General features: G+C 45.3%; 1 protein-coding gene across 1 annotated transcript in view; it reads right to left on the reverse strand.

Annotated features, from left to right (window-relative positions):
- The window catches only part of LOC148480784 (olfactory receptor 52K2-like), a 34,073-nt gene extending 18,420 nt beyond the window's left edge, over positions 1 to 15,653 (reverse strand). The window contains exon 1 of the mRNA XM_088453859.1: positions 15,585 to 15,653. The gene's annotated coding sequence lies outside the window, so the exon portion shown is untranslated. The remainder of the gene's footprint in view (positions 1 to 15,584) is intronic.
- Between the last annotated feature and the right edge of the window lie 966 nt (positions 15,654 to 16,619).

Below are 16,619 nucleotides of genomic sequence, written 5' to 3' on the forward strand. Positions count from 1 at the left end.
ACACCCCCTTCCCACCTCTTGTACAATAAACAGATTTGTGTATGTTCTTCCAAAGCTGGATAGCAGGAGGGGAATTTGATGTACTGGTCAGAGTAAATATTATCCCACAATATTGCCTGCATGTCTGATGCTTAAACAGAGATGTATATTCTGCAACAGGTCAGTGGGCCCAGGCACAACACAACAGAAGAATGTAAGCACATTCCAGTGAAATCGCCAGAGTAACACAACACTGTATTTCAAAGGGAGTAAAGGAAAATAAAATTTCTGGCATGTTTTACTTAACTAGCAAAGGCTCATGTCTCTGTACTCAGTGTATTATGGCAGTAGTGTGCAGGTATATAATGTTCCTATACTCAGTGTATTATGGTGTTAGTACATGGGTATATAATATAATATAGCTGTGATATAATGTCCCTGTAATCAGCACATTATAGTAGTTCTCTGTGTCAGGAATATGTCCCTGTACATAGTGTATTATGGTGTTAGTGCGCAGGTATATAAATGTTCCTATAATATAATATAGCTATGATATAATGTCCCTATAATCAGCACATTATAGTAGTTCTCGGTGTCGGGAATATATCCCTGTACTCAGTGTATTATGGTGTTAGTACATAGATATATAACATAATATAAAATAATATAGCTATGATATAATGTCCCTATAATCAGCACATTATAGTAGTTCTCGGTGTCGGGAATATATCCCTGTACTCAGTGTATTATGGTGTTAGTACATAGATATATAACAATATAAAATAATATAGCTATGATATAATGTCCTGATAGTCAGCACATTATATGATTATAGTAGTTCTCGGTGCCAGGAATAGATTGTAGGGTTATTCCCCAGGCTCACGTCTCACCATTTCAATGAACACAATAACAGACAGAAGTGAATGCACAATCCCGGCGTATACCAGCTGTATATGCTCTGCATGTACTCACCCCTAGTGTTCTTCTTACAGGACAGTGTAACAGATACTCAGTATTAATTCATACCCGTATTTATGGCCTGTGCTGATGTCCCCTCAGACTACAGTGTCACTATGGGGTAATAATTAGCTGCTGATTACACTATAGGCCCTCTGTGTATTGAGGACAATTAGCACTGGTGTATTACTGTCACATACAGTGTATCACAGCTCTGTCATTTCCTGCTGTATATAGGATTACTCGCAATTCACAACACAAAGCTGCTGAAGACTTGTGTAACACAGCACAATAGTGATGCCATGTACTAATCTGTGCACTCAGCCTAACAGATGGCTGTTATGGCGGCTATATCCTACACATTACCCTTACACAAAGTGCCAGCCTTTCTGATCAGGGGCAATTATAGTAATGGGATGTAGTCAACATTCCGGCATGCCGACAGGTCGGGATCCTGGCATTAGTATTCCAACTGCCGGCATCCCGAAGGTAAGTATCAAGGTGTTAGGGGGAGGCAGGCCCGCCAAGAGCCGCGGCGGGCCCAGGTAACAGGGGGTGTGGCCTAATCGTGGGTGGCGTGGCCACACCCCCTTAAATAAAACAAAAACGATTTTCAGCACTGCAAAGTGGCGCTGGCGAGCGGGGCGCTCTGAGCCCCCTCAGCCCGGCACAAAGCCAGGGGGGCGTGATCAGTGTGATCGCTCCTCCCCACAGGCATAGGAGTCTGCTGTGGCTGCTGCTCACTAGCCACAAGCAGTCTCCCACTGCAGCTCAGCTGCTGTGTGGGAGGAGGGGGCGGCCCTGGATCAGGGCCCCTGCTCTCCCTCCCTCTCGGCGCCCCTGGCGGGAGGTTAGTGTTAGGGTGTGGGGTTAGGCACTAGGGGGAGGGTAAGGGTTAGGCACCGGGGAGGGAGTGTTAGGGTTAGGATATGGGGAGGGGCAGGTTAGGCATACGCACTAGGGGGGAGGTTAGGGGGTTAGGACTTTGTCTTTTCAAATAGACAAGAACTATCTATATCAGTTCTGTTGTTTTACATAATTAATTGAATTTATATAATTAATTTAATTTTTATTCCAATTTATTTTATTTTTAATAATTTAGGTACTATAATCAAGATATATCTATTTATTTCTTCACACTGATTGTATTGTATTGAATTGTCTATATTTATTGAAGAGATTTTTTGCCTATATGATTTTTTATATATATTGTGATCAATTTTATATGAATTAAATTTTCCATTTGTTATTGAGAAGTGCAGCCGATTATTCTTTATTTAAGTGCATAATTAAGATGCAGCATCATAATACACGTCATATGGCTGATATACACACTGAAGCACTCGCAGAGCTTGCGGTAGGGTTTGGTCAGCCACAAGCGCTGTGTATGGGTCCGATGTTACCGATTGTTGAATACACTTCCTGGGGATGACGTTGGTTACTAAGGGAAAGTGGGCATCTAATGACAGGCTGGTGGGCATCTAAATACATTCCACAGTTGCACGCCAAGACACAGTGGGCGTGCTAATGTCTTGCTGTGCGATCGGTGGATTTGCATACTTTGGCAGCTGATGGCTGCGTGTGAACGCATCTAGCGAACGGGTCTGAATCAGGCCCTTTATCTCCTTTCACTTTATCTCCACCCAAGGCTTAGTAAATAGACCCCTATTGCTGAGAATTCTGTTCTTTTGTTATGGAGCACGAATCCTAAAAAGGCAAAGTACAGATGTTACATATGTTTGAAGTTGGGACAAGCCTCAGAGTGTAGAGTGAGTGAACAGATTGGTGCCTCATCACATAAGCATCACAGCAGGAATGAGTCAATGTTTAATGTAGCCAGAAGCATCACTGGGTCTGGTGACCCCCGGTGTGCACTCCATCTCCTCCCAGCGTGGCGGAGCCATGCACATCTGAAGAGAGGCATTGCCTAACATAAAGGGGGCATGGCTGTGAGGGAAGTCCTGCGAGCATCACTCCGGGGGATATCCAGCATCCCCGGTGATGCTGGGATGCCCCCGGAGGCTAGTGTCTGCACTGTCGGCTCCTCCTCTGTGACAGGGGCTGGAGAATGTCACACTGCAGCTTCGGTCACTCAGGAGGAACTGAAATTTTGCTGTCACCCCCTTCGAAGGTGACACCTGGGTGTAACCTTGCACCCCCCGCAACCCCATAGCAATGCTACTGAATGTAGCAAACAGCCACCATAGAGATTGTTGGTACATAGACTCAGGAGCCACAAGGCACTTAAACTGCAATGAGAGTTGGTTCAAGTCACCAAAGGCCTGTGAATCAGTGAACATTTGGGGAATAGGAGACAAAATCCTAAATGCCACAAAAGTCGAGACAATTACTGTAAGCTTAAGAATTAAAGGCAAAACAGTTATTACAGACAAAAAGGATGTACTATTCGTGCCTGATCTAGGAATCTAATTGCCCTTAGTAACCTGAAGAAGAAGGGTCAGCATGTTATCTGCAACCAAAGGGGGACTGTATCTTATAAGTGCCCTATTTAAAAATGGCAATTAAATTTTAAATCGATTTTTGGCATTATATCAGCGTTAAACAGAAGTGAAACAGAGGGAAACCCACCGATCTACAATCAAACAGCAAGCCAAACATTACTTGGACAAAGTGGAATGAACAATTGTGAATTCACATTATCCATACTACTAGCTCCTGAGGATACATAACCAGGTCTTTCATCACTGAACTCCCTGTCTGGTAGCTGCATACACCTGGTGCCTCCCTTCCTACTATTGCTGCTGGCTCTGTGCTTTACATATAATCCTAATGCATAATTATCTGTGTTATGTCAGTTTACCTCTATGATAATGTACGTTTACCTTAGCTCTGTTTCTAAGTCTTATATCATCTAGCTCCAACCACTGTATATTTTATTATTTAACTTCTGCTCCCACCAAATCTCCACTTTTATAATAAACTTTTGTTTTACATACACACTTTTCCCACACTGTACTCTTACTTACATTTCTGGAAATCTGCTCTCTCTTACATTCTTTGTTCATTCCTACTTTCAACTTTTTCTTCCCTTATTCACATCATCCTTACCATGACCATGTTTTCTTCAACTCCCACCGTCACTCAGTGTCTACCTAATCTTTTGTCCTGCCCCTTGCTTCCACCTTTATGCTTTCCCCCTTGTCTCCTCCACTTCCTCTTCCCCTTATCTCCTCTCCTCTGTTTACCTTCCTCCCCATCTTCTCCAATTACTCCACTTTCATTCTCTTATACTCCACCGGGGTCCTACTACCCCACTGCTAATCCCTCCTCCCGCCCCCCTCTCCATGTCACTTCACCACACATCCATCCACATATCATTAAGCTCCCTTCCTGCCCACCTGCTGGCTCCCCTTCTAGCACTGGAGACCGCACCATCGCTACACTCTATGTAGATCTGGTCTTCACTCACCGATGTGATATTTCTGTTCACTCCAATTCCCCTTTCCCACTTTCTGACCATCACCTTCGCTCTTTTAACCTGTCCCTCTCTCCTTCCCCTTCTCTACCTCCAAAAGCCACCATCACTAAGCGTAACATTGATGCTATGGACACAGTTTCCTTTTCTTCCCTGCTTGACTCTCTTCTCTCCCCTATCCTCTCTCTCTCCTGTCCTGACCAAGCCACTTCCCTATACAACACCTCCCTTACTTCTGCTATGGACTCTGTTGCTCCGGCAATCACTACTTACACTCGCAGATCTACTCCTCAACCCTGGCATTCCAAATGCACCAGATACCGGCAAAAGTGTTCATGAACCGCCGAGCGACAGTGGAGAAGATCACGCTCTATGCCAGATTTTCTCCATTTCAAATTTATGCTCTCATCCTATAGTGCTGCTCACTCCCTCTCTAAACAGTCATATTTCAAGATCCTCATCTCTCAGTCCTCTAATCCTCAGTGTCTCTTCACCACTCTCAACTCCCTCTTTTGCCCACCCCCTCCTCGTCTCCCCTTCTTGCTCTCTGCCCTTGACTTTGCTACCTACTTTACATCTAAAATTGATTCCATACGTCAGTACATCATATCCAACCAGTCCCCCAGATCTTAACCTCCTCCTTTCCCAGATCACCCCTCCCTATCAACTCTACCAACTCTGGCATCCTTCTCCCCTGTATCTGGAGAGGAAGTCATGACCCTCATCCGGTCCTCCCCCTCTTCCACCTCCCCCCTTGATCCTATCCCCTCCCGCCTCCTCCGCTTCCTCTCTCTTTCTGCCTGCTCCCATCTTGCCCACCTCATTAACCTCTCCCTCTCATTAGGCACTGTTCCTTCTGCATTCAAGCATGCTCTTGTCTCCCCCATTCTTTAAAAACCTACCCTTGATCCTAACCTTCTTTCTAACTACCGACCCATCTCTCTCCTCCCTTTTGCCTCCAAACTCCTTGAGCGGATTGTCTACAAACGTCTTACCACTTTTCTTTCCTCCCACTCCCTCCTTGATCCTTTTCAGTCCGGCTTCCGTTCTCTCCACTCCACTGAAACTGCCCTCAATAAAGTCAGCAACGCCCTCCTTGCTGCCAAATCCAAGGGCCACTACTCTCTTCTCATTCTCCTTGATCTCTCTGCCTCTTTTGACACTGTGGACCACCCTCTCCTGCTGCATATCCTTCACTCCATTGGGCTACGTGACACTGCCCTCTCCTGGCTGTCATCCTACCTCTCTGACCGATCTTTCTCAGTTTCCTCTCATGACTCATCTTCCCCCCCACAGCCTCTTACAGTAGGTGTTCCTCAAGGTTCTGTTCTTGGACCTCTTCTATTCTCCCTCTATACTTCCTCTCTAGGTGAACTCATCAGCTCTTTTGACCTCCATTATCATCTCTATGCTGATGATGCTCAAATCTAGATTTCCTCCCCTGATCTCTCCCCCTCTCTTCTGACTCGTATCTCCAACTGTCTCTCTGCCATCTCTTCCTGGATGTCCCAGCGATTTCTTAAACTTAATATGTCTAAGACAGAGCTGATCGTCTTCCCACCCTCCCACATAACCTCACTTCCCACTATTTCTTTATTCATTGATGGTATAACTATCTCATCTAGCCCCAAAGTGCGCTGTCTTGGAGTCATCCTGGACTCATCCCTCTCCTTCAAACCACATATCCAGAACCTTTAACAGTCCTGTCGTTTCCATCTCAAAAATATTTCTAAGATCAGACCCTATCTCACCCAGGATGCTACAAAAACCCTCATACACTCACTGCTCATCTCCAGATTGGACTACTGTAACCTCCTCCTATCTGGCCTCCCCAAATCCCATCTCTCTCCTCTCCAGTCTGTCCTCAATGCTGCTGCATGGTTTATATTCCTCTCCAAATGCTCTACATCTGCCTCCCCTCTCCTACAAGCCCTCCACTGGCTCCCCTTCCCTTTTAGAACCCAATTTAAGGTTCTCACGCTCACTTACAAAGCCCTCACCCAATCTTCCCCATATACATCTCTGATCTCATCTCCCTTCACTCTCCTCTCCGCTCTCTTCGTTCAACTAATGCACGCTGCCTTTCATGCCAGCTGATTACTTCCTCCCACTCCCGCCTCCAAGATTTTGCCTGCACTGCTCCCCACCTCTGGAACTCTCTCCCACTCCCCATCAGACTCTCCACCTCTTTGCAATCCTTCAAACGGGCTCTCAAGACCCATTATTTTATCAAAGCTGTCATTCTAACTCCCTGATAAATACACCTTCCTCCCCATCTGTGTCACCCCTGTTTGTCTTCCCCTCCCCTTTTAGAATGTAAGCTCTTATGAGCAGGGCCCTCTAACCTTTTGTACTTCTCCCTACTTTAGTTTAATCTACTTCTTACTCACCACTACGGCACCTAACACTTGGCTGCTTATGCTCTGTTGCTTATCTGGGTGTTATGATCACTAATGTAGAAATATGTATTATCCATGTCCTGTATTGTATTGTTCTGTAAGTCGCTTGTCTGCAACTTGTTTATGTGCTTTGTAAGGCACTGCGGAACATTTGTGGTGCCATATAAATAAATGATAATAATAATAATAATTACGGCAGCAACCCAGTGCCAGCAATTGTATATTCTCGACACAAAGGAGTGTTGTGTGATGGTGGCTTCATATTTCAACCAGTCAATGGAGCTATGGCATACAAGACCAGTCACCTAGGGTACGACATTATACAGAAGCTTGTAGATGTTGGGGAACAATCCTGAAAGACCAGAGTATGAACGTTGCCTGAAAGGTAAACAGATATGTTCCACCTTACCCAAGTCAGAATCCAGAGCTAAAGCACCATTGGAATAAAGTGCATACAGACATTTGTGGACTAATGGAGAGGGAATCCATGAGTGGGAATCGATACTTTATGACACTTATCAATGATGCTACAAGAATGACACATTAGCTTCCTGAGAAACAAAATAAAGTTACAACCAAGAACAAAGACTACGAAAGTCTCGTAGAGAATCAAACTGGCCTGAAAATAAAAGTGTTGAGATGAACTTGTGGAGAATATGAAAATAAAGATCTAGCCATTTATCTTAAGAGAAACGACATGTAGCATCAATGAACTGTTGTCTACACACCAGAACAAATGGTGTGAGTGACAGGGTGAATAGAACAATAGAGAGAGCACGAGCTATGTTAAATGATGCAGATTTGACAAAATATTTTGGGCAGAAGCAGTTCAAACAGCTGTTTACTGCAAGAATCGAGGACCTATGGTGGCAGTCAGACAAGACACCATTGGAGATGTGGTCCAGGAAAATGTAAACTGCCAACCATTAACATGGATTTGGATGTAGGGCATACACCCTCATTCCTAAAGAAAGAAGACAAAACATTGGATCCCACATCCCTTACATATATTATACTAGGATGTAAACAAAGCAAAGTTTTCATGTTTGTTGGACAAAAAAAGATTAAAAGTTGAGAGACAGAGGGGTCTATTCAACATCCTTTCATTTTTACAAATGAGGGTGAAAATTAACAGTTTCCCTTTAGTAAAATCATGTAACACAGGAGATATCACTGATATCTCCTGGTTACAATTCTGCCCCAATAATTTTCACAGTCCCCATACCAGTGGCAGAACTCCCAGAGACAATGGAGTCATTTGCCGCTGTGCACCAGCCCTGAAGGGGGCACCTGGCTCCATTGTCACCCAGAGCTGCATGGAGAAGGAGCGCCGCTGATCGGCACTTCACCTCCAGTGGCGCAACTACGGAGGGTTCTGGGGGTGCAGTCGCACCCCCTGCACCCTCCATTTGCTGGGCGCCCACTGTGTGTGTTACCAGCGGGCACCCATTCCTTCACTCCTAAGCTCCTAAAAATGAACTGTTCTCCCTGGGGGTGCCTAACCCTAACCATCCCCCATAGGGGTGCCTAACCATAATCCCCCCCCAAACCAACCCTAACCCCGCTATACTCCCTAATCCTAACTTCACCCTGCACCTAGTGATAATGTCACCCCAGACTTACCATCAATCGGGATGATGTCCTCAATGTTATGATAGGCATCGTTATTTCAATCCCTATCATAAATCCCTAGCCGGCTTTCCGCTGTCTGGTTTGTGACTTTCAGCCTTGCGGCCGCCGGTCACATGACTAGCCACATCCCGGCTATCATGGTTTTGCTTTTGGATCTGTATCTCCTTTGAGGTTTTGGATCTAGATTTGGTTTTGCAAAACCGCTCTTGCATGGTTTGGTTTTTGTTTTGGATCTGTATTTTCTTAAAAAAATGTATAAAAACTGCTACAATCACATAATTTGGGACCTCAATAACATTATTTTCCACTCATTTACAGTTAATTTTGACCACCTCATAGCTCAAAATATTGTTTTTCATCTAATTTAGGCCCGAAAGTTGCACCAAGCTAGCTGGCTGTCTAAGCTAAGCGGCAGCAGTGGGTGGCACAAACATGTGGCAGTTCAATCCCCAACATGGCACACAAGGAAACATATGTTTTCATTAATCAAGAGACCTGAGGGAGATGGAGTATGTATGTAGTTAAAGGCAGGGAAAGGAAGGGTTGATTCACAGTAAATTTTATTTCATTTTTTTATTCCAAAGCAAATTTATGAGGGAGGATGGGAGAGTATGGGTGAACAATTAGTCCCATGTTTTGCCCACAATCAACATGGTGGTTCAGAATATTTTGAAACTTAAAGGGGCATGCAGGAAATGCTGTCTGTGACCATAAACATTTCTGGACATTTTTGGCATTCAGCAACCACATGTCAAAGATTGCAGCAGCTGTGGCAGTACAACTTCCAACATGGCACATCAAGAAACAAATGTTTTTATTATTCAAGAGACCTGAGGGAGTTGGAGTATGTATGTTGTTGAAGGCAGGGAAAAGAAGGGTTGATTAACAGTACATTTAATTTAATTATTTGATTCCGAAGCAAATTTATGAGGGAGGGGAGGCATTTACAAAAAATATTTTACTCATTCACATCAGTCCTTGCCCCAGTGGAGTGTCAGGGCTCAGCCGGGGATCGCGCTGCCGGCTTCCCCTGTCATCCTGGGTTGTCGGGCAGCTGGCGTGGCGGCGGGGGAGAAGCCGCATGCAGTGGCTTCCTGGTGGGCTGGTGTCTGGCATCACAATTCCGGACATGGGCGCCGCCATGACAGTCGGCCCATGTGACAGCATCTTCTTCCCAGGATAGGTGAGTGATCAGCTGACGCTGTGCACCTATCAAAGGGTTCCCCTGGGTATATAACTGTTCCACAGGTTCCAGGAAGTTGCCTGAACAACGGTTGTCTCCTAGCGTGCCTTAGTGAGTTCCCGGTCCAGGTTCCTAAACCTTTCTTATTGCAGCAGTGTATACCACCTCTACCTGTGTGCCTCCCGTCTCTGGAGAATATTGTGCAGCAGTGTATACCACCTCTACCTGTGTGCCTCCCGTCTCTGGTGAATATCGAGCAGCAGTGTATACCACCTCTACCTGTGTGCCTCCCATCTCTGGTGAATATCGAGCAGCAGTGTATACCATCTCCACCTGTGTGCCTCCCGTCTCTGGTGAATATCCGTGCAGCAGTGTATACCATCCCTACCTGTGTGCCCTCTGTCTCTGGCGATTTTTCAAGTAACCGTGAGTCTCCACTTGATATTTGATCCACGTGTCAAGATATAGTTATTGTACGGTTAGGGTATTACTAGTGCCTATCCAGGCATCACCCCTCTGGGCCACGGGTGTTGGGTCTCTATTCCCGCAGGGCTTGGGTACCTGGTCAAAGGACCGCGACCTGCTCACGGGGTGCAGCTAAGCCCAAATCCCAATTGGGGGGGTCACTGGCGAACACCATCCTGTGGGTTAGATTCCGCACCTTTGCCCAGGTCTCGCCAACACTCAAGACCTGTGGATGAGGAGAACATATATCCAGGCCCCTCGTCTCCACTTCCTCCCACAACTTAGGCCCTCCACGTCTTCTACTCCAGTCTCAGACGTGACATGGAGCTTCTCTGTGGTTCCGATTTTTTTTTTTAAAGAATCAAAGATGTCTGTGGCAGCACACAAAATGGAAGCTCTGAACAGGAAGGGGGCAGAGGGATTTTAAAGTCTGTTACTAAACATCTGTTATCATTGCACTTCTGAGATTATGTATGGGAAGACTGGGAGGGAAGGAGCGAGAACATCTCCAGATACCATCACAAAATAGCCTCTCTATTTGGTGTTTGAGTTGCATCTGACCAAACATGGCTGTTATGATCAAGGAAAGCCAAGCCCACCAGCTTGGTATCTAAAAATCAAGGATGAAAACTGGCATAAGAGTATTTTGCAAATATACCTATTTGTGATTTTAGTTGAAATAAATACAGTATGAAACAGAAAAAAAAAGTAAGCATCAGTGGCACAAAAGCACAGCAGTTTACAATAATTTATGACATCTATGAAACATTAGCAACACAGCAGTGACAGACAGGATGGCAGCTTAATATACTATAAAATTAAAAATGTCAGACAACAATGCCCCATACAGCGCATCATGCAATGGGCAGCTGACAATGCTGGCAATGATCTCTCCGTGCACAAATTGGCTTTACAAAGGCAAGATGTCACCATCATCATCTGATTCCTCACACTCATCAGTGTGTACATCATCTTCACAAAATATTAATTCATCCCCGCTGGAATCCACCATTAAAGCCTCAGATGATTCCTTAATTTTTGGATGTATTTGACGGTAAAGGTGTTTCTCGTGAAATTGTAGTGCATTTTGATGAACATAATCTTTTCCACATTTTGAGGAAGTAGCCTCCTATGCCTATCGCTGACAAGGTTCCCGGCTGTGCTAAAAACTCTTTCTGAGTACATCCTGAAGGGTGGGCAGCTCAAGTACAGCAAAACCAGTTGGTGCAAGGGCCTTCAAACTGCCTTTTTTTTCTGCCAGTAGTGAAATGGACTGTCTGACATGCCTATTTGTACACTATCATTAAAATAATTCTCAACAATTCTTTTAATGGTGACCGTATGAGCTGGAGTCATGGTAGAGGTCTCATTAATAGTAGGCAATTCTTTAAGACCCAACCAGATATCAAAACTTGTGTTGACTCATCTGCATTACCAGTGGGTCTTTTTTTGGGAATGTTTAGTTTTTTCCTGGCAGCCGCCCTTGCTGGAGAAACTGAAAGAGGAGCCATCTCTGCATCACATGCTGCTTGAGCTGACAATTTCCTTACCAACATCTCTTTGCATCTCCTCAGATCTGTTTCCGCTGGGAAGAAAGACACGACGTATGACAAACCTAGGATTCTGCATTATCGCCAAAATGTATTGATCCGATTGTAAGATCCTGACAACCCTTGGATCCTGGCGAAGCGAATAAAGGACTTGATCAACAAGTCCAACATGCTTAGCAGAATCGCTTCATTTCAGCTCCTCCTTCAGTTTATCAAGCTGCTTTTCCAGCAGTCTAATTAGGGAAAGTACTTGACTCAAGCTGGCAGTCTCTGAACTCACTTCACAGGTGACTACTTCGAAGGCTTTCAGCACTTTGCACAACACAGAAAGTATTTTCAACTGAGCTTGAGTAAAGTACATTCCCCCTCCTCTTTCTATGTCTTAGTATGCTGTCTAGCTTTGGATGGCTTTTTGCTGTTGCTCAGTCCGCTGAAGCATATAAAGGGTGGAGTTCCACCTTGCAACTACCTCTTGCTTCAGCTGGTGGCAGGGCATATTCAACATTTCCTGCAGGTGCTGCAATCTTCTACATGCACCTGCTGACTGGCAAAAATGTACAGAAATTTATGCTCTCACAATATTGGTGGCATTGTCAGAAATCATAAATTCTGTGGAGAGTCCAAGTGGGGTAAGCCATTATGCAATGACTTCCCTGAGTTTTTCTAAAAGGTTATCAGTGATACCGGTGAACCGGTGATACACAAAGTAGCCTGCCTCTGAATGAGCTGCTGTTTCTTAGATGCTGCTGCTGTTGGTGGCACTGAAGGCAATACACTGACCCAGTGGACTGTTAAAGTCATGTAATCTTGCGTTTGTCCTGTTCCACTTGTCCACATATCTGTGGTTAAGTGGACAGTGGGTACAACAGCACTTTGGAGGACACTAATTAAGTTATTTTTAACATCCCTGAACAGGCTGGGAATTACTTTCCTAGTGAAGTGAAAACTAAATAAGATTTGGTAGCGGGGACACAGGACCTCAATTAACTGTCTAAAATCCACTGCACTAATGGCAGATATAATACCAGCATAGATGTTATGGCATCAGTGATCTGCTGTGCAACTGGTTGACTGCTGTCATACTTGCTCCTCCTTGCAAAGGATTGTTTAACAGTCAATTGTTTTTTAGAACTACTACTAGTAGTCTTCCTGGTCCCCTTCTGGGATGAAGACTCACTCCCAGCAGCAGCAGATTCTTCTGAGGAATCTAGGATAGGGGAGGAGTGAGTTAGCCTTATCAAATTGGATGCAGGACTATTTCCGATCATGATTAAGGATATTTTTGATGAAGGTGTTGGTGGTGAAGATGCCAGGTGCTTGGATCTAGAGAGAGAAGGGAACTAGCTGATGCTGGACTGCTTGTTGTTAAATTTTTATCCAAAGTTTCTGAATTTTGCAAACACTTTTGATGAATACGCTGTAGATGACGTAACAGGGAGGAGGTTCCTAGATAGTTAGGGTCCCTACCTCTACTTACTCTGGCATGGCAATGGGTACAGATGGCTTGACAATTGTTGTCCGGATTTGGGTAGAAATTAGTTTAGATGCCCTGACTTAAGCCCTGTATATCCTTGGGCATCAGCTTTAGTAGATGATGTAGAGTAGTATCGTCATGACTTGTGGCACTGGCAGCAGCTCCAGCACTAGTATGTGGTTCCTGCTATCCTCTCAACTGATTGTTCTCCATCTCAACAAACATGAATGAAGTGGGGTACAGCACATATGTCAATTTGTATGCATTTTAAATATTACACTGCAGTATCAATTTCCTATAGAGTCACAATATATTTTATGAATAAGAAAAGAATAACACATTGCACTACCACTTACAGTGCCACAAGAATTCTTAAGAGTAAAACACTGTGCTACCACTTACAGTGTCACAATATTTTTTTTGAATACACAACGCCATCCCTTACAGTGTCACAATTATATTTTATGAATACACTGCGCTACCATTTACAGTGACTCACAATATGTGTTGAATATTACACTGTGTTTCCACTTGCAGTATCACAATAAGCTTTCTGCATACAGTGCGCTATCCTTTACAGTGTCACAATACGTGTTGGATATTACACTGCGTTTCCACTTAGTGTCACAATATTTTTTATGATACCATTAACAGTGACTCACAATAGATGTTGAATATTACATTGTGTTTCCACTTGCAGTGTCAAAATATTTTTTATGAATACACCGCTACCACTTAGTGTCAAAATATGTGTTGAATATTACACAGCGTTTCCACTTACAGTGTCTCAATAATTTTTATGAATACAGTACGCTATACCTTACAGTGTCACAATACGTGTTGAATATAACACTGCGTTTCCACATAGTGTCACAATATGTGTATATTACACTGCGGTTACACTTACACTGTCACAATATGTGTATGAATATTACACTGCGCTACAACTTATAGGGCCTGATTTAGACCCGCTCACTATCTGCGTTCGCTCGCTAGATGCATATGCAAATTTGTTAAAGTAACGCCATGGGAAGCGAATGCTCGCCAAGGCATAAGCACGCCCACCATATCTTAGCGAGCAGCCACTTTGTCTGTACAGAATGAAGCGTGCGCATGCGTGTACGCAGAACATTGGGCCGCTTGTGAATGCACAGCGCGAGCGAGCAGCTCTGAATCAGGCCCATAGTGTCACAATACGTGTATGAATATTACACTGTGGTCTGACCGGCAGCGACACAGTAAAAGAAAAAAAAAAAAAAATAGTACCCTGGGGTACAGCACAAAAAAAAATTATATTATTTAGCTTTTATCAGGTTTTATTTTTTATTACACTTGGCACCCTTGGATGGATAGAGCATCCCCCGCCCCAGGATGGATACAGCAACCCCTGGATGGACACAGCAGCCCCTGCCCTAGATGGACACGGTATCCCCTGGACAGACACAGCACCACTGGACAGACACAGCACCCCTGGATAGACACAGTACCACTGACTCTGGTACCTTTAGAGTATCCAAAACCCATGAGAATCCAACATCAGGATGATGACGTATTGAATCATTTTGGAATCCGAGTCTGGCGGACAGCAGCCATTCTGGGAGAGGAAGGTAAGTAGGAGATATCTGTGATACTGGTGTATGGGGACAGAGGGCCATTCTGGGAGAGACAGGTAAGCAGGAGATTTCTGTGATATTAGTGTATGGGGACAATGGGCCATTCTGGGAAAGAAAGGTAAGCAGGAGATATCTGTGATACTAGTGTATGGGGACAGCGGGCCATTCCGGGAGAGAGGAAGGTAAGCAGGAGATATCTGTATTACTAGTGTATGGGGACAGCGGGCCATTCCGGGAGAGAAAGGTAAGCAGGAGATATCTGTGATACTAGTGTATGGGGACAGCGGGCCATTCCGGGAGAGAAAGGTAAGCAGGAGATATCTGTGATACTAGTGTATGAGGACAGCGGGCCATTCCGGGAGAGAAAGGTAAGCAGGAGATATCTGTGATAAGAGTGTATGGGAACAGCGGGCTATTCCGGGAGAAGAAGGTAAGCAGGAGATATCTGTGATACTAGTGTATGAGGACAGCGGGCCATTCCGGGAGAGAAAGGTAAGCAGGAGATATCTGTGATAAGAGTGTATGGGAACAGCGGGCTATTCCGGGAGAAGAAGGTAAGCAGGAGATATCTGTGATACTAGTATATGGGGACAGCGGCCATTCCGGGAGAGGAAGGTAATCAGTAGATATCTGTGATACTAGTGTATGGGGCAGTGGCGTAACTATGGTTTTTGGAGACCAGGGCAAGTTTAAGAATGGCACCCCCCACACACACACATACACACACAAATATACACCCCAAAAAAGTGTGCGTGTCATAGGCGCGCGTCAAAAAAACGGGTGTGGACACATGACAAAGGGGCGTGGTCACATACCGAATGTGGTGTGCCGACATGACACACCACCCATTTCTAGTCACTCTCGGAACATTCCTTTCCATTCCATATGCATCTTACCTATGCGGTGGTTTCTCACAATGTGGTACCTCTGAAGAGATGTATCCTCCCTGGGACGATGGCGTCTTCAGTCGGTATTCACTATTCATGTACTGTAGGTCACATCGTCTGGAAGATGCCTGTTTGTGTAAGAATATTAACAAGGTCATCATCATACAACAGCGGTTCAACGAGACTCCTTCCCCCTGTGTAACTTCCTTCCCCCTGTGTAACTTCCTTCCCCCTGCGTCTCCCAGCCAAACAATCTCCCCCTTGTGTCATCTCTCAGCCACACCATCACCTCCCTCCTTGCATCATCTCTCAGCCACACCATCACCTCCCTCCCTGCATCGTCTCTCAGCACACCATCGACCCCCCCCTGCATCATCTCTCAGCCACACCATCACCTCCCTCCCTGCATCGTCTCTCAGCACACCATCGACTCCCCCCCTGCATCATCTCTCAGCCACACCATCACCTCCCTCCCTGCATCGTCTCTCAGCACACCATCGACTCCCCCCCTGCGTCATCTCTCAGCCACACCATCACCTCCCTCCCTGCATTGTCTCTCAGCCACACCATCACCTCCCTCCCTGCATTGTCTCTCAGGCACACCATCACCTCCCTCCCTGCATCGTCACTCAGCACACCATCGACTCCCCCCCTGCGTCATCTCTCAGCATGCCATCACCTACCCCTGCGTAGTCTCTCAGCAACACCACCTCTTACCCCCCTGCGTCATCTCTCAGCACACCATCTCCCCCCTGAGTCATCTCACAGCCACACCATCACCTCCTCCCTCTGTCATCTCTCAGCCACACCATCCCTCCCCTCCGTGTCATCTCTCAGCACATCATCACAGATACACACACACACTGACAGACACACACTGACACAGATACACATACACACTGACACAGACACACATACACTGACAGATACACACACAGTGACACGCACACTGACACACATACACACACACTGACACAGATACACACACACACAGTGACACGCACACTGACACATACACACACACAGTGACACGCACACTGACAC

The sequence above is a fragment of the Taudactylus pleione genome, unplaced genomic scaffold (genome assembly GCF_031769625.1).
Source record: "Taudactylus pleione unplaced genomic scaffold, aTauple2 ptg000597l, whole genome shotgun sequence".
In the NCBI taxonomy this organism is placed as follows: domain Eukaryota; kingdom Metazoa; phylum Chordata; class Amphibia; order Anura; family Myobatrachidae; genus Taudactylus; species Taudactylus pleione.